The following is an 18,859-nucleotide window of genomic DNA, read 5'->3' on the forward strand; positions in this document are numbered from 1 at the left end:
CTCTTCAATACATCGAGACAGTGGCACCACATATAGCAAAATATTACAAACATCTGATTTAAAACAGCAGAGGGAAACCATAGAAAGTTGAAAGGAAAATGAAGGTGTGCCAAAAGACACAGGGCGTGAATAGGAAGACTGAAAAGATAAAGAATCTAAATTTTTACATTAGTCTCAACTATGTTGGGGAAACATGATGGTGGCAAAACCTTCTGAAAGTTTTCACAATGAAAAGGGCTGCATTTATCATTCTGTTAGTATGATAAATTCTTAAAAAGCTGTCAGGTACTCCTTTGTCCATAAATATAATAAGATTTTATATATATATTCAAGAAATATAATAATGGGATTTGGTACAGTTCTTCCTCAAATAGTCCACATAAAGGAAGGTGAGTGCTTAGATTCCATGGAAGCCATGAATGGGTAAAATGGTGTTCTGTTTTTCAGTAGTTCTGTAGTAAGTAGTTAGCAAAAGAAGTGATCGTTCTGCCAGTGGATGCAGGTCCCTGATGTGTCCGTGCTGGTTTTATGGAAATGCAACTTTTTAATAAAGTGTTATTGGAAAAGAGGTGTTTCCTGAAAGCAACTGGTACAAACATATTCCTTTTTGCAGGAGAAACTAAAGCAACCTTAGCAGCCTGCTCCTTCTTCTCCACCCATCTGAGAAGAAAATATAAGCAGCTTAAAACATGAAATGCCTGAGGGATCTGGGCCTGTGCTGCAGGCTCACCTGCCTCTCCTTTCCCAGAATCAGCGGAGGAACATCCAGAGGAGACTGGGTTGTTCCTCGATGTGACTGACGGGAGGAGAAGGTGGACAGCAGCAGGGCTCACACAGGGCTGAGCAGGGAGTAGTGCCCTCGTGGCTCTGGGCCTGTTCTGCCAACTACCCCACACTCTGCTTTCTTCCACAGACAGAGAGAGGACAAACACCTGGAGGAGACTGTTGTACTCCTGGCTAAGAAGTGCCATGTCTGACAGGAAGCAGGAGGGCCCTGGTGCCAGGGAGCCAGGTGAGGGCAAAGCAGGCCTGGCACAGTCTGGCCCAGGGACTCTTGTGGCAGGCAGTGTGGGGCCCAGAGCAGAGGCAGGGGGAGGCAGGAGCTGCTCAGCCATGCTGGGGCTGGGAGCCTCCCTCCTCCCCGTGTGAGGCCCAGCTGGGCCAGGGGGCAGCTCCTGGGACAGCCGTGCCCGCAATGGCCCCTGCTCTGCAAGGCCTCCAGCCCTGCCCCTCAGCCAGGCAGGCAGGCAGGCAGGGACAGAGCAGCCCTCGGGGCCGATGCTGCTGCAGGCTAAGAGCCCCGCAGAGGTGCTCATGCCCGCTGCCACTGGCTCTGTCCCCTGCAGCATGCATGCTGTGTCGCCTTGTGGAGGCTGAGCCCTGTGCTTCCCCAGGCCCTGGCAACTGCTCCTGTGCCGCTCCGGCCCTGCCCAGGGCACCCACGGGCGCTGCTCTGGCCTCACACTGGCCAGAACCAGCTGGGGCTGTGACAGCTCTGCTGCTCTGGGCTCGGCTCTGGGGCAAAGCACCCGCCTGTCCCTGGGCTGGGGGCAGTGCCCAGGCTGGCCTTGGCAGAGCCCATCTGCCCCTGGAGGGCTGGGGGCACCGCTCTGCTCTGGCCCGGCCCGGGCCTGGGCCACTCTTGACATTCCTGCTTGCCCTTACAGCCACCAGGCCTGAACCCGAACTCAATGGCCCCAGCCTGGCCAGTCAGAACTGGAGCCTCCCTGATGTCCCCAGGCCTCGAGAGCCTCAGCCCCAGCTCCAAAACACTGCCTAACAGGGACTGTCAACACATTCTCTTGTTGGACCATTGAAAGGATTTTGAAAGTCCCATTGCTTGGCAGCCCCTTCAAGGAACAAACGTGACCCGCTTCCAATCAGTAAAAGGTTTATTGGTTTGCTTGCACTTTCTATTTGGTATCCTTATGCTTCCTTCGGCGTTCCAGAATATCATGAAAATCTAACAAAGTCTTCGGAGAAGTTTCCTATTCCACTATTAAGAGAAGTCTCTAAATTCACTCTATCTCTTAAATACATTCCTTACAGATAGTTAAGGTGCTGCTCCTGTAAAATACAGAGATGCCGTGCTTTACATTACTGGAAAATGCAACATGTTATACACGGCGGTAGACTACAAAGCTTTTGTTTCCTGGTCAATAAAAAGTTTCAAGCTCTTCTTGAGGTCCCAAATTAATTTGGCATGCACATTCATACCTGCATTCCCTCCCCATGCTCAGCTTTCGCCTAGAGCTACCAGGGAACAGACGTTCCATACTCACCTCTAGCAATAATCTAAGTCTGTCTTCCTAACCCTCTTTCTCTTCATTGAGCTCTAGTAATCTACAAAATAACTTTGGCTCCTGTGCACAAAACAAACAACCAGTTAACAGGGTTAAACAGTTCTGACTGTGCTGCTGCTTCTAACAATCATGAACAGGGCAGTAAGAAAGTCAGAAATCAATTCTCCTCATCCTTCTTGTTCTCCTGCCCCCCGCCACACCTTGGCTCCAACAGAAATGCTCCCTGCTGCAGCCTGGTGTACTAAGAACAATGAAAGGCAGCAGCAGTTCTCCTCAACATGCTGCAATCTAAATTGCAGGGAAATCACAGCCGTTCCCTTAGAAGCTCAGCACCAGGACCCTGCATCTTCCCCAGCATTGAGGCCTGCTGAGGACTGAGCTCTCCGTTTCAACACACCCTGTAAATCAGACAGGCGGGGAGATTGCAGGCCGGTAACTGCATGAACACAGCAGTACCTTGCCTCAGATTTATCTAATCATACTCAAGAAAGGCACAGCCTTTGAGCCTGTCTTAAGACTATATATTCTACAAAATACAACAAGCAATTGTTCTGGAGGCCTGTGCAGGTTTTGGGGACTGTGTGTTTTCCCTTTTGTTGTTGTTTGCTTTGTTTCTAAACACCAAATTCACTGGATTCAGAAGAGAAAGCCCCAGATTCATGAGGACAAAGAACCACAGGCACATACAAGCCAAACTCAACATTCCTGATGGTAACACCCGAAAGAAAGGCAGGAAAAAGTTCAAGATGCTACACGTACCTGAAAGAATTCAAACTGTCTAGGTAACCTGTCAAGTGACTAAGTTTTTGATAAGCTCTAAAATTCCAGATTCCTATTAGCCAAATATCTGAAAGAAAAGAAAGCCAGAAAGCTGCTGGACCTCTATTTTACCAGGACTTGCTCATGGGATTCTACCACTATTTTGGCCACAAGTAAGGGTGGCAAATTTTGCTAGAAAACATTCATAACTAGTGCAGGAAAGGTTCAGAAGGGAAAGAAATCCAAAAGGGGGTGGAGAAATTCTGTCCTACCTCTTAGGCGTTCATCATCGTCGGAGAAGAAGCAAACTCTAGCACTTTCTGTGTGCGTGGTAAAGAAAGAAACCTAGACAATTACAAAGGGTTTTTAGCATCCTAAATTGTACTATGAAATTCCATGCACATGACATGAAACTGTAGCGCTTCAGAGAAATGGTATACATTGAAAAACTTTATTCCCTAGTACCCAAATAGAGCTTTTGATTTTACAAAACCCACTTTGAAAGAGAAAACTGACTGTGTCTTTGGCTTTAGGCCAAACTCCGTTTGGAGTCGGTCAAACCCAAATGACCCGGAAAATTTCTTGTGCTCTACTTCTCCTTTTCCACATTCAACCTGACAGCAAACGGGCTGCTGGGCGTTTTGACTCTGTGCAGCACAAATGGTTTTCCAAGATGGCTTTCAGGGGCGTGCAATGTCAGTTTCCCACTTGCTGAGTGCTGCTCTTAATATTGACACAGCATTCAGCTACTACCGCCAAGGAGACAACAAAGAGCAATGGAACTTGCATTTCTCAGTCCTTTTCAATTTCTGACATCTGGGGCTCCTCTTCACCCTCAGAACTGCAGTCTTGGACACGTCGATCCTCTTGCCACGTGACTTGTACCGGTTTTGTTGTTCCAAGTACGTAAGGCTCTGCGATAACAGCAGCAATAGAGAAAAAAAGCCAAAACCAGATTATTCCTCTGCTGTGCAGGAAAGATTCCTTCTTTCAAGTGAAATACACTGGAAAAGACAGATTTCAGAAGGACAGAATCGTATCCTGCCTGATTTTCTGAGCTGTATCTGTGCTTCAGGATTTTCCCCTTAGTTCTAGGCATCCCTTATGTATTTTTCAATAATTATCATTGCCTTCAGAAGACACTGAATACATTCTGAATTCAGTACAAATGTGGGGGGCCTCTTGCTTTGTGCTGTTGCATTGGGTTTTTTAGGATTTTGGGTAAGTTCACAACATTTCTTTTCTCTCCTACACGACTGGGACTCCATTTAATGTTGTTTCATCTTCATTTCATACAGCCTCGTTCTATCTAAGATTGGGACACCCCAATGATCATGTGCCATTTAGTTTCCTTTTTCTAAAGGTCCAAGAATAGAATTCAGTAACAAACAGAATGTTCATGGACCTTGGGGTCAGCTCCAGGATTATGCTCCTCCCTCTACATTAACACACATTTCCTTTAAAATCTTGTTGGGTTCTAGGAAACTTGATATGACTGGTATGTTACCTTTTTCCCTCTTTGAGGAATTCAGGGCATGACAACAAGCTTTTCCACCACTCTGCAAAGTACCCAATGCCTTCTCAAAGCAAGCCTTCCCGAATTCCTGAAACACAAGCATCAGGTACCTCTCATGAATCTGCCTCAGCCTTGGCAAGCTGAAATGAAGATCAAAATGCTGCTGCCTAATTCCTGACTTCTGCTGCTGAAAATTCCCTGGATACTGACCTTCTTTACACCCTACTGCTCTGCAGTGCCTGCCAGAAGCTCTTCCTTAGCAATGGCACTGTTCGAAGGGTTCTGCTCTTACCTTCTTTGATGCCCAACTGCCCTGTGTCTCCAAAGAAGGAAAACTTGAAAGCACTCCACTCCTGAGCTGCGTCCTTCTCAGGTAAAGATCCCAAATGGTCACCTGGGCCAGAGTCCTGTGCGTCCTCTTTGTCCCAGGGTATTTCCACAGTCTTTACTGCTTTGTTCTTTGAAGGTCCAATCAAGTCTTTCAAATCAGCAGCAACATTGGAATTGTTTTCTTCAGACACTTGAGACAGTGTCTCACTCTCTACTTTCTTCTTCCTTTTGGCTTTCCTGAAAGGAGATTGCTCAAGGATAGCAACACAGCACACGTCCTTTCCAAAGACAGCTTCCCCAAGAGCCACCTTGCTCTGAACGTCTCCCTAACCGGATCCAAGCCCATTAAGGAGTGGTTCATTTTCAAGGCTAAGCAGTGGGGAAACATCTGAGGTTGGAGTCTAAAGGCAGGAACAAGAGTTCTTTTCAATTAGCCACATCCTTAAGGGACTTGTCACTGAATAGACGGTTACACAGAAATCAAGGTATTTAGCACAGACCTCTTTCCTGCCGGTAGAAATGTCAAGAGCTAACAGGGTTTTCTCACAGACCTGCAAATCTCAGGGGCCCTGTTCTCACCTTCACTTTGGGCAGCGGACCCATGGACTAGAAAGAAAAGATGGCGCTATGTGCTGCTGTCGGAGGTGCCACTTGAGGCCCGACGTCGCTGGCGGGAGCGGCTGCTCCTGCGGGACATCCCCGACGGTGTCCCCCTGCGCCTTGGACTCTCAGCACGCGCTGCTGTCCTCCTGCTGCTGTCCTGGCCACTCCTGGACTGCACAGGTGGATCCGAGGCCCGGCGCTGCAGGCGAGACCGGCTGCGTCTGGGGGACGTCTCTGACCATGTCTCCCCCGGCCTGGGCCTCTCAGCCCTCGGCCCTGTCCTGCTGCTGCTGCTGTCACGCCGACTCCTGGACCGGACACGTGGACTCTGGGCCCGACCCTGCTGCCGGGAGCGGCTGTGCCTGGGGGATGTCTGTGGAGGTGTCTCCCTTTGCCTGGGCCCCTCAGCCCTCGGCTCTGTCCTGCTGCTGCTGCTGTCACGCCGACTCCTGGACCGGACACGTGGACTCTGGGCCCGACCTTGCTGCCGGGAGCGGCTGTGTCTGGGGGATGTCTCTGGAGGAGTCTCTCTTTGCCGCGGCCTCTCAGCCCTTGATGTTGTCCTACTGCTCCTGTCACAGCGACTCCTCGATCGGACGGGCTGATTTGGGTCCGGACCTTGCAGGCCAGAGCTGTTTCGCCTGCGGTCAGGCCCAGCACGTCTGGAATGGAGCCTGTCCTCAGGGTCCGGGGAGCTGCTGTATGTTGGCCTTGATCTGCTGGGGCTGCTGGTGTCCAGCAAGGAAGATGGCAGTGACTGCTGTGATGCTGGCTGTTGCTGGCTGTTTTGGCTGCTGGTCTCTGGAGATGGAGATGGGGGAGCCAGCCCCGATGGCACCGGCGTGCTGGAGCTGGGCCTGATGTCCTGGGATTCTGAGGAGCCATGAGCAGATTCCTGTCCTGACTGTCTGGTCAGGCTGGGGCCACTGAGCTCTGGCTCATCCCTGGAGGCTGTAAGGTCAAGCAGGAATGTCAAAGGCCCCCCAGGCCTAAGGCAGGCCAGGCCAGAGCAGTACCCCCAAGCCTTCAGGAGCAGACAGGCTCTGCCAAGGCCAGCCTGGGCACTGCCCCCAGCCCAGGGACACCGGGGGCTTTGACTCATACACGTTCCAAGACCAGCACAGCTGTCACACTCCCATCTGTATGTCTTGTTTCTCAGTCCAGAGCAGCGCCTGTGGGTGCCCTCAGCAGCACAGGAGGAGCACAGGAGCAGTTGCCAGGGCCTGGGGAGGCAAAGAGACTTATGGCACTGAGGACAAAGTGTCCCAGCACGTGGTTGTCTGGCCAAGCTCTTGCAAGTTCTTGCCTCTTTCAGCCCTTGCCGAGATATGGTTTCCCTGCAGAGCCCCAGGTGCAGCTTCCCAACTTACCCCTCTTGTTCTGCCTCCTCCCTGCCTCCAGGGTAAAGGCATTCCCTGGCATTGCACATGCTGTGCCTCTCTCCAAGATAAGCAAAGGCGTCGTTGTCCTCCCATGTTGGCTGTCTGATGCAGAAAGGAAAACCTGATGAGTTTCTGCTGGCCTCCCCTCATGGAGCTCCAGGGTGTCCCTGCTTTTCCTCCAGCGCTTTTCCAAGTTGTGGGTGAAGCTGAAGCCCAGAGTCATGGGACAGGGCAGGGCCAGGACTGCTGAGGCAGGGCCTGGAACAGCACAGCACCTGTACCCTCCTGTCTTTTGAGCCAGGCAAAAGGAGACACCAACCTCACGGGGATTCGGATGCCCAAGACCATCATTTCAACAGAGAAGTCCTCCATGTCTCTGCACAGGGGACAGCAGAAGTATAAAAGACCAGCGCACATGGCCTGTCCCTGCAGGGCAAACACATGCAGTGTGAGCCAGGCCCTGGTGCTGCTGAGCACCTGGTGCGCCCCAGGACTGAGGGGAGGGATCCGACCTGGATGCAGTCCCTGTGGAACCAGGCTCTTTTGCACTTTGGGCACACCATGGTTTTGAAAGTCTTTCTATCCTCCACAGGCTCCAGGCAGATGGGGCAATCGGTGCCCGGCTCTGGAGTCGCCCGCACCTCCTGCACTGGACGGTGCTGGGGACAGTAAGAGCTGGGGGAAAAATGGATGGCAAAGTGAGAAGTGCTGGATCCCTGGCCAGTGGTGGCCAGAAGCGGAGAGGAGGTACCTGTATGGAGTGATGTACTGATTGACACAGCCGCCCTCCTTGGCACAGGGCAGGTGGAACCATCTCTCGCAGTCCTCCTTGCAGCACGTGATGGTTGCCCCGCTCTGGCCACAGACGCAGCAGCGCTGGAAAGAGCCAAGCAGCCCCATCAGCAGCAGCCTCAGGGCCTCCCCTGGCAGCCCCGCGGCTCCGGGCAGGGCGCAGGATGCGGCCACTGCTGGGTCCCAGCCCACAGAGCCGCCTGGGGGAGGAGGGAGGAGGCTCCTGTGCCAGAGCCTCTGTGCCAGAGCTGCTGGGAGCCAGACTTTGTCCCAGAGCCAGCTGTTGGGCCGGCCTTCCTTTGGTGCAGCCTGGGCTAAGCTCTGGCAAACCTTGCCTGGCACAAATCTCCCTGCTCTTGTCAGGTTCCCACCTTGTGTGCCGCCCGCCACACTGCAATTTGGATATCTCGAGGCAGAAAGCCCATAAGTCCCAGACGTTTTTTCCCTCGGCGAAAAAGCAGAGTGGCGAAAAACTGCAGCAAAGGGGAGGAGCTGATGAGGAGAGAGTGGCAGGAACTGCCCATTGCAGTGGTGGAGGGAGCACCCGCAGCCACGCACCATGCAAAAGACGTGGGCACAGAGCCCGCCCTTCTCCACTTTGTCACCGCAGGTGTCCGGGTCAGCCTCCACACGGTGACACAGCATGCATGCTGCAGGGGACAGAGCCAGTGGCAGCGGACATGAGCACCTCTGCAGGGCTCTTAGCCTGCAGCAGCATTGGCCCCAAGGGCTGCTCTGTCCCTGCCTGCCTGCCTGCCTGCCTGAGGGGCAGGGCTGGAGGCCTTGCAGAGCAGGGGCCATTGCGGGCACGGCTGTCCCAGGAGCTGCCCCCTGGCCCAGCTGGGCCCCACACGGGAAGGACGGAGGCCCCAACCCCGGCATGGCTGAGCAGCTCCTGCCTCCCCCTGCCTCTTCTCTGGGCCCCACACTGCCTGCCAGAAGACCCCCCGGGCAAGGCTGTGCCCGGGCCCTCCTGCTTTGTCCTCACCTGGCCCCCTGGCACCAGGGCCCTCCTGCTTCCAGTTGACCATGGCACGTGTCAGGTATAACCCCATGGCAGCTGTCAGCTGTGAGTCGCTGTCCAGGAATGCCACGGTCTGCTCCAGATGTTTGTTGTCTCTCTCGCTGTGGGCAAAAGAAGAGCGTGGGAGAACTGGCAGAACAGGCCCAGAGGCAGGCGGGCACTACTCCCTGCTCAGCCCTGCGTGAGCCCTGCTCCTGTCCGCCTTCTCCTCCCGTAAATCGCGTCCAGGAACAACCCAGTCTCCTCTGGATATTCCTCCGCTGATTCTGGGAAAGGAGAGGCAGGTGAGCCTGCAGCACAGGCCCAGAGTCTCGAGGTGTGGGGCCCCTGTGGTTCCTGGGCAGCCACGTCCATGCCCTACCTTCTCCTGCCGTTGTCAGGTCGCACTGACACACGGCCTGAGCGCGGCCTTCCCTTTTGGAGCCGTGCTCGCACTGGTCACAATGGCCACTCTGACATCAGCATCGTGCAACCCCAGTTGGGGCAGCCATGGCTTCAGGTCCCTGGCAACCACTTGTGGCAGCCCCCTTGGGAACCGAGGCTCTGAGATGGCTCCGAGCCTTTGGTCAGCGGGGACCCAGGGTCAGGACTCCTGCAGCAAGTGCAGGGTCAAATGCCAGGCCCTGGTGCAGCCATCCAGGGTGGTACTGTAGGCAGGAAGCTGCTGTTCAGGCACTGCCACTGCAGGACTCTGGCCCTGGCCATGGAAAATGTCTGCTCCTGCCCCTGGCAGTCGGTTGCCCAGAGAGCCGGTGCAGAGTCTCCTGCACTGCAGAGATTCAAACCCTCCTCTGGGTGATCCAACTTTTTCCTGCACCTGTCTGGAGAAAACTAAGATGAACATGACTTGATCCCGCTGCTGATTACCACTGGGAACAGGAGATATACCTGGAGACCACCACAGCTGCCTCCACACCTCACTTATCCTCTCATCCATCAATTAACAACTTTGACATTGCTTATAAATGGAAAAGTTAGCATTAAGCTTCTTTAGAAGCATCATCTTTTACACTGGCTCAGTGGAAACACAGAAAACTCCATGAGAATTTTCAGTGTACATCTGACAGGAGAGCTTGCAACAGTCCTCGACTCAGAAGTCAAATGCAGGAGGATGCTTTTCCCCCAGGAAAGGAACTTTTCCAGTTTGGCCCATGCATTCCTACTAGCAAAAATATTTTTAAAAAATCAAGAAGAGAAGCAGAAACAATTCTTGTCGACTTTTATCATTCATGTCTCTGCAAACATGCTCCTGGAAATCCAGGTCCATGACTCCTAGAACAATCAGCGGCATCCTGGGGAAACAGGGCAAGGGCTGACAAGCAGGGACACCCTGCACCTGCCTGATGCTGGGGCAGCAGGAGTTCATGCACTTTCCTGTCTCCATGGGAGAGCCACCTTGGGTGGAAGGCAATGCCTTCACTGATCTAGGAGGGAGGCAGAGCCGGTGCAATGCCAGGGAATGCCTTTAGCCAGTGAAAGAGACGCTCCAAAGTTTCCCTCATTTTGCCTCACGACCATCGCCAGAACAGAGACCGGGACCACTGAAGACCCTGACTGGAGGTCTGGCCTGGCTGAGGTGGATGCTTGCCAAGGGATTGTTTGCAGCTGGGTCTGCACTGCAGCCACGGTTTACTGCTTCCAGCAGGGCCTGCCAAGGAGCGACTCGCCCCCTATGCTTGCGCCTGCTTGGCAGCAATGGCCCATGAATTTCCCCACCTGTCGGCCAAATGAACTTTCAGGGGTAACTTTGGTGGTCCCCCATGGAAAACCTTTCATCTGTTTCACTATCACTGTGACAAAGGGAGATTGAAGCCCCCTCCCAAGGACTGAGACTGACATCCCTATTATCCTACACGTGGCAGGAGGGGCTGGCCTGGTCAAAGCAAGATGCTTGCCCAGGTGTGGTCGTTGGACCAAGAAAACAACGGCTCTCGCTCACTGCTGAGAACATGGACTGTCTGCACCCGTTCTCAGTACCCGTTCTCCCTCAACGATTTCAATAGACTTAATCTTTATTGTATCTGTTTCTCCTCGGCAATTTCAAGATCTCTTTCTCCCCCTTGGCAAAAGACTATAATAGATGCCTGAGTTAACCAGGACTTTGAGATCCTTCCCGACTGGACAAGGCGAATTTCCCATTGACTGCACCACCAGGCTTTTGTCTCTACATTTGGTACTTATACACCCATTTTCTCTCTCTCTCTCTCTATCTTTCATCTCTTTTCTACTCCCTATTGTAAGAGCTGTAATGAGAGATGCGGGACTCCAGGCAGCTCTTCAAAAATGCAGTTTATTACATCCAAGACGTTAGAGCAGTCCAGGGTCGTGGGCGACAGATCCTGTGCCTACAGCTGTCAGCTGCATCTGCAGGCAGGCCTGGAGACCCTTAGTTTAGGTCACAAATGCATTATTTACTTTTCTTTGCTGAGCATCTTAATACAGTAGAACCAATCTATACCTTAACTTTTATCTTTAGCCAATCTTTACTACAATTACCATGTTCATGTTACTATTCTCCAATGACTAAAGGTTAGTACATTACAGTTTAAGCTAGAAGTTGTTTTCCAGTTTTCTTGCAGTGGAAAATTCGGAGACCTTTTTTGTACTTGCAACATTTGCTGACTTGTTTGCCTGTGCTATCTTTCTGCTTGGTAAAAACATCTTCTTGTTTGACGTGGGTTTATCCTTTGTTCTAAGTCATAAAAACCCCCTTCCAACTAACATAGCCTTTGCCTCCTTGGTTATCCAGTAAGACTGGCTCAGCAATTCTTTTCTTCTGTATCAAAACTTGCTTCCATCTCTATTCCTTCTTCAGCTTCTACATTCAGAAATCTTTCTGCTAAGCATTCATATCTGTAAGACTTTCTTGTCAAACTTTCATCCTTCCTAACACCCTATATTGCATTTGCTGTGGTCATTCTGTAAAAGGTGAATTTGTTTTGACCAATACTGAAATCCCCTCCCTGTTGTTTTTGCACTCTGAGATCAGTTAATGAACCATCACGACCCCGCTCGCTCCAGTGTATCCTGACACCTAGGAGGGAGAGAGGAGGCAGAGGAAGAGGGTTGAGTTGGGAAGCTGCACCCGGGGCTCTGCAGGGAACCCGGCAAGAGCTCCAAGCAGAAGGAGCCTGAAGAGCTTGGCCGGACAATCCCGAGCCGTGGACACTTTGTCCTCAGCGCCAGGAACCCGTTGGCTTCTCCAGGCCCTGGGCACTGCTCCGGTGCAGCTCCTGCGAGTTACACACAGACACAGAGCTACCTGCTCTGTCTCAGCCCTCTTCAGCACTGGACAGCAGGACACAGTAACATGTTGTCTTCAGTACATGATCTAATTATTAAAAGTCCTGCAGAGAAGCAGCCCACATTCAAAGTATACTGGCAAAAAAACCCAAACCCTGGTGCAAACCTTGAATTGACTCTAGAACCGTGTTCCTGCTCAGAAACACCGGCTAACGCTTTAGGCCAATGCTTTTTCCTGCTAGATCTTTGAAAGGATTTCAAAAGTTTTGTTGTTTGCAACTTCTTCAAGCAACAAATAGGAAACATTTCTGATCTCTAAAAGAAGATTTATTGGTTTGTTTTCACTTTCCTTTTGGAATCCTTACGCTTCACCTGGCATTCCAGAAAATCATGAAAATCCAACATAATATTAGGGGAAGTTCCTGAATTCAGTGTTTGTCGCAAAGCCTTCCTTTGCATACACACGAGGAACTGGTCCTGTACCATAAGGAGAGGCGGTGCTTTCCCTGACTGGACATCACAAGATGACGTTATACACTCCACTGTGCTGAAACACTTCTGTTGCCTGGTAATTACAAAGCCTCAAGCTCTTCTAGAGGCTTTCCCTGGTGCAAGTTCATGAGGTCCCTCTCTGCTCAACTCTCGAGCCTGTCCAGCTCTCACGGAAGAGCAGCACAGCCTTGTGGAGCATCAGCCCCTGCTCCCGGTTCTGTCCCATCAGCAAACGTGCTGAGGGAGTGATCCGTCCCTTCTGCCAGGTCACTGGGGAATTGAACTGGTTTAGGACAAATTAGGGAAAATATCTCCAAAGGAGCCCCTTATAGGAAACAAAACCCTCCGCACCTTCCCCCCTCCCCACCACTGGGTTCGGGAAGAATTTCTTCAGAGGGGAAGTGGAAAAAGCTTGTTTATTAAAGAACAACAAAAAAAACACTCCCAGCACAAGAGAAATAGCCCGAGATGGCAACAGATGTTTCACCAGTCCAAGGGGTCGAGCCGTTTCTCTCTTCGCTGCGGAGGGTACGAAGCTTCTCTTGCAGACCCCGGACAGAGCCCCTTGCCCGGTGCCGGTCCGATATCTTCGAGGGGGAAAGGGGGGGGGGGGGGGGAAGGGGAAGGAAGGGAACAACAGAAACCGGGGAAAGGGGGAAAAAAAAAAAAAAATGGCGAAAAAAACAAGTGAGCTAAAAAAGCAAGAAAAAAAGAAAGAGAAGCAAAGCTAGAAGAGCAAGGAAGCAGCCAGCCGGCCAAGCAAGCATGCAAAAAGCCCAGCCCCAAGGCAGGGGGGGGGGGGGAAGGACAAAAACGATAGACACAACAAACGGAGCAGGGGACAGAAACCACGATTTGGGATAATAAGCATGAAAATGTCCTGTCCCCACGACATTCCACCCCTTATCCCATATCGTGAACATGTTATTGAACAACGTAAACTTTCTTCTCACTTGCTCCAACCTTCCACACTTACACGTTTTCTTTCATTCTTACTTGCTCAGACCTTCGACACTTTCATATTTCCTTCTGTTTCATGTCTGTATGATCTAATGTACAGACAATGGTGGTCACGCTTAACAAACAATGATATCATCCCACAATCAGATCTCCCTGAGGTACGCAACGGGTTGTCCCATCTTTCTGCATTATCCACCAGGTATAACCTGGTCCTTGAGCAAAGACAATCCCACGAATGGGTTTGCCTGTACTCGAGGCAGGATTAATCCATACTGTCTTCCCCAACAAACCTCTGACATGGGCCACTGGGACTTTATCTCCATCTACTATATTGAGGGACTCAGACTGGGCAGGACCTGCTCGGTTGGTGGAACCTCGAGTGTTAACTAACCAGGTGGCCCTGGCTAAATGCTGCTCCCAGTTCTTGAGAGACCCCCCACCCAATGCCTTCAAGGTGGTCTTTAACAATCCATTGCATCTCTCCACTTTACCTGCAGCTGGTGCATGGTAGGGGATGTGGTATACCCACTCAATGCCATGTTCCCTAGCCCAGGTGTTAATAAGATTATTTTTAAAATGAGTCCCATTGTCTGACTCAATCCTCTCAGGGGTACCATGCCTCCAAAGGACCTGCTTTTCAAGGCCCAGGATGGTGTTACGGGCGGTAGCATGAGACACAGGGTAGGTTTCCAACCATCCTGTGGTGGCTTCTACCATTGTGAGCACGTAGTGCTTGCCTTGGCGGGTTTGAGGCAGTGTGATGTAATCAATCTGCCAGGCCTCCCCATACTTGTATTTGGACCACCGCCCACCGTACCATAGGGGCTTCACTCGCTTGGCCTGTTTGATGGCAGCACACGTCTCACAGTCATGGATAACCTGAGAAACACTGTCCATGGTTAAATCCACCCCTCGGTCTCGTGCCCACTTGTAGGTGGCATCTCTACCCTGATGGCCTGAGGCATCATGGGCCCATCGAGCTAGGAATAACTCTCCCTTGTGTTCCCAATCTAGGTCTATCTTTGACACCCCTATCCTTGCAGCCTGATCTACCTGATGATTGTTTTGCTGCTCTTCATTAGCTCTGCTTCTGGGGACATGGGCATCAACGTGGCGAACCTTCACAGGTAGTTTCTCTAACCTGGTGGCAATATCTTTCCATTCTTCAGCAGCCCAAATTGGCTTTCCTCTACGCTGCCAGTTAGCCCCTTTCCATCTCTCCAGCCAGCCCCACAGTGCATTGGCTACCATCCACGAATCAGTGTAGAGGTAGAGCTTTGGCCACTTCTCTCTTTCAGCAATGTCCAGAGCCAGCTGAACGGCCTTAAGTTCAGCGAGTTGGCTCGATCCACCCTCTCCTTCAGTGGCTTCTGCGACCTGTCGTGTGGGGCTCCATACAGCTGCTTTCCACTTCCGTTTCATTCCCACAATGCGGCAAGAACCATCAGTAAAAAGAGCATACCGTGTTTCTTCTGCCGGCAGTTGGTTGTATGGTGGTGCTTCTTCCGCTCGTGTCACTTCTTGTTCTTCTTCATCAGCGAGACCAAAATTCTCACCTTCAGGCCAGTTTGTAATTACTTCCAGAATCCCAGGTCGATTCAGGTTTCCAATACGGGCGCGCTGTGTGATGAGAGCAATCCACTTGCTCCATGTTGCACTGGTGGCATGGTGGGTAGAGGGAGTCTTTCCTCTGAACATCCACCCCAGCACTGGTAGTCGGGGTGCCAGGAGGAGTTGTGCCTCCGTGCCAATCACCTCCGAGGCGGCTTGGACTCCTTCATAGGCTGCCAAAATTTCCTTCTCTGTAGGAGAGTAGCTGGCTTCAGACCCTCTATAGCTTCGACTCCAGAATCCTAATGGTCGGCCTCGAGTCTCACCAGGCACCTTCTGCCAAAGGCTCCAGGACAAACCATGGTTCCCGGCTGCAGTGTAGAGCACGTTCTTCACATCTGGTCCTGTCCTGACTGGGCCAAGGGCTACAGCATGAGCAATCTCCTGCTTGATCTGGGCAAAGGCTTGCTGCTGTTCAGGGCCCCAGTGGAAATCGTTCTTCTTGCGGGTGATCAGGTAGAGAGGGCTCACAATCTGGCTATACTCCGGAATGTGCATTCTCCAAAACCCTATGGCGCCTAGGAAAGCTTGTGTTTCCTTTTTGCTGGTTGGTGGGGACATAGCTGTGATCTTATTGATGACATCGGTGGGAATCTGACGCCGTCCATCTTGCCACTTCACTCCAAGGAACTGGATCTCTCGAGCAGGTCCCTTGACTTTGCTCTTCTTGATGGCAAAGCCGGCTTTCAGGAGAATCTGGATTATTTTCTCTCCTTTCTCAAACACTTCTGTTGCCGTTTTCCCCCACACAATGATATCATCGATGTATTGCAGATGTTCTGGAGCCTCACCCTCCTCTAATGCAGTTTGGATCAGTCCATGGCAGATAGTGGGACTGTGTTTCCACCCCTGGGGCAGTCGGTTCCAGGTGTACTGCATGCCCCTCCAGGTGAAAGCAAACTGAGGCCTGCATTCTGCTGCCAGAGGAATGGAGAAAAATGCATTAGCAATATCAATAGTGGCATACCACTTCGCTGCCTTGGACTCCAGCTCGTACTGGAGTTCCAGCATGTCCGGCACAGCAGCGCTCAGTGGTGGTGTCACTTCATTCAAGGCACGATAGTCCACCGTCAATCTCCATTCCCCTTCAGATTTACGCACAGGCCAGATGGGGCTGTTGAAGGGTGAGTGGGTTTTGCTAACCACCCCTTGGCTCTCCAGCTCACGAATCATTTTGTGGATGGGGATCACGGCATCTCGATTCGTTCTATACTGCCGGCGATGCACTGTCGAGGTCGCAATTGGCACGAGCTGCTCTTCTACCCTCAGGAGTCCTACTGCAGATGGGTTTTCTGTCAGTCCAGGCAAGGTGTTCAATTGCTTAACATTCTCTGCCTCTACAGCAGCTATGCCAAAAGCCCATCTGAGTCCCTTTGGGTCTTTGTAATAACCGTTCCGGAGGAAGTCTATGCCCAGAATACATGGAGCCCCTGGGCCAGTCACAATGGGATGTTTCTTCCACTCCTTCCCAGTCAGGCTCACCTCAGCTTCCACCAGGGTCAGTTGTTGTGATCCCCCTGTCACACCAGCAATGGAAACAGGTTCGGCCCCCACATGTCCCGATGGTATTAGAGTACACTGTGAACCAGTATCCACTAAAGCGTCATATTTTTGTGGTTCTGATGTGCCAGGCCATCGGATCCACACCGTCCAAAAGATACGGTTTTCCCATGCCTCTACCTGGCTAGAGGCAGGGCCCCTCTACGCCTGTTTATCCTTCTTTCCTGGGGCATATGTCTTGGAGGTTCCCTCAAGGGGATCAGACATGTCATCATCATCATCATACCTGGCTGTTCGGCTACGGGCAACTGGGGCTGCTTTCCTTTTCTTACCTTCCTTCAATTCACGCACTCGTTGTGCCAGAGCAGCAGTAGGCTTCCCATCCCATTTCCTCATGTTTTCTCCAGACTCACGTAAGAAGAACCACAACTCAGCTCGTGGGGTGTACCTTCTCTCCCCAACAAGGGAACGTCTGCGTTGGGTACCAGGGCCTCTAATTTGTACAGCTGAAATTTGGAGGAGGTCTTCCTTAATCTCTTCCCTGAGTTTCTTGCTGCTTTCCTCTATTTTGTCTTCTAGTTCCTGCAGTCGTGTTTCCACAGCTGCAATTCTGGCATGAGTCGGGCCATGTACAGCATCCGCATATGCCCGAAGTTTCTTCGCCATATCGAGTACAGTCTCATATACCTCCTCCCGCTTCATTATTGCTAGAGCAGAAGCGTATTCAGGTGGCCCAAGTCGCACCAGTTTCCTCCACATTACAGATGTGCATGGTACAAAGTCCGGATTCCTAGTTGTTACATCGTCTGAAAAAATGATCTCCACCACTGCCATCTTCCTCAGGCGTTGGATCCCCTGTTCTATGGTCTTCCATCGTGTCTGCTGAACATAGAGGTCATCGGCACACAGATATCTCTGTGCCACGCTGTCCAGGACCCGTTCCCAGAGGCTGTGAGGGCTAGCCCCCCTCATCATGCCTTGGTCGATGATGGGATCATGTGACAGGGATCCCAAATGCCTCGCTTCAGTGCCATCCAGAATGGTAGCCTCCCCTGCCGCATCCCAAAGGCGGACCAGCCAACTAATTATAGATTCGTCGGGCTGTCGCCGATAATCCTTCCTTAGGCCTCGAAGGTCCTTCAGGGAGAAGGAATCAATAGTGGCCTCTGATCTTGTGCCAGTTGCTCTGACTCCTGATTTTATGTCAGGAGGTGTTGAGGGTCCTTCTCCTGCATCGTAATCATCATCATCCTCCACTGGTCGGTCAGTCTTATCTGTACACTTTCCACTTCTTGTACTAGTAGCAACAGCCCTTGGCTGAGGCTCACTGTCTGATTTAACTGCTGGCTTCGAGCCTGGGGTGTTAGCTGCAGCCTGAGTAACTGGGATAGCTGCTGATTTATCTCCCTGCCCCCCTGCCTCTGTCTGCTGCCCTACAGTATCTAGCAGGGTACGATAAGCATATGCCAGGGCCCAGCTCACTGCAAGGATCCTTTTCTCCTTAGGGTTATCCTGGCATTTCCCTTTCAGGTACTTCGCCACCTCAGCCGGGTTCTGAATTTGTTCAGATGGAAAGTCCCAGTCTACCGGATCAGAAAACTCCTTTAAAATTTGGCCCATATCCTCCCATTTCCCACACCACTCAGGACTTTTTACCCTTGGTTGTACCCCTAAATCAGGGGTCTCACCAGCCCCTCTAGAAATTTCAGCCTTCATCTTATATAAACTGTAGACAGTATAGAGCAAGGTTGTTAAATTAAATAACAGAAAGATGGTGTCCTTGGCAGTCAGGGAGAAGTGATCATTTTCTAATAGAAATGTAAACAATTCGGAGGAGGAAAAGGAAAACAAAGGCTGAATAACCTCCTCCCCCATAACAAATTTAACACACAGCCGCAACCACGAATTATACATTCCTGGAACCGATAACAGCATTTTTATAAGCCCCTTGCAAAATATCACACCCAAGCCCAGCCCGATGAATATTCTGGTTAGTGCCCCTCTGCTACAAAAGCTACGTATTAGGGACAATACCGGAGCTATTTCTGGATAAGACAATAACCCCAGTGACCATAAAGCTATGAAAACTTCAAAGAACCCTAATGACCAGAGATAGAGGCAGGCTTTCACTCCAAATGACATTACAACTTTAAAAGGAGACATACCAATATTCCCACAAACAGTTAAAGCCAAAAAATATTATTAGAGTAAAGCTTTTTCCACTTTGTCCTTTTCCCCGTACGGGCCACCAAATTATTTGAACTGGTTTAGGACAAATTAGGGAAAATATCTCCAAAGGAGCCCCTTATAGGAAACAAAACCCTCCGCACCTTCTCCCCTCCCC

General features: G+C 51.3%; 2 long non-coding RNA genes across 2 annotated transcripts; both read right to left on the reverse strand.

Moving 5' to 3' along the window:
- Positions 1–1,913: 1,913 nt before the first annotated feature.
- On the reverse strand, positions 1,914–5,450 carry LOC135307334 (uncharacterized). The gene is made up of 3 exons (XR_010368037.1): positions 4,871–5,450; positions 4,570–4,666; positions 1,914–3,976 (listed from the first exon to the last, which is right to left on the reverse strand). It is a non-coding gene; the product is annotated as an uncharacterized LOC135307334 (long non-coding RNA).
- Positions 5,451–8,243: 2,793 nt separating this feature from the next.
- Positions 8,244–9,125, reverse strand: LOC135307319 (uncharacterized). The gene is made up of 3 exons (XR_010368023.1): positions 9,071–9,125; positions 8,674–8,975; positions 8,244–8,335 (listed from the first exon to the last, which is right to left on the reverse strand). It is a non-coding gene; the product is annotated as an uncharacterized LOC135307319 (long non-coding RNA).
- Between the last annotated feature and the right edge of the window lie 9,734 nt (positions 9,126–18,859).

Source organism: Passer domesticus, chromosome 9 (assembly GCF_036417665.1).
Source record: "Passer domesticus isolate bPasDom1 chromosome 9, bPasDom1.hap1, whole genome shotgun sequence".
In the NCBI taxonomy this organism is placed as follows: domain Eukaryota; kingdom Metazoa; phylum Chordata; class Aves; order Passeriformes; family Passeridae; genus Passer; species Passer domesticus.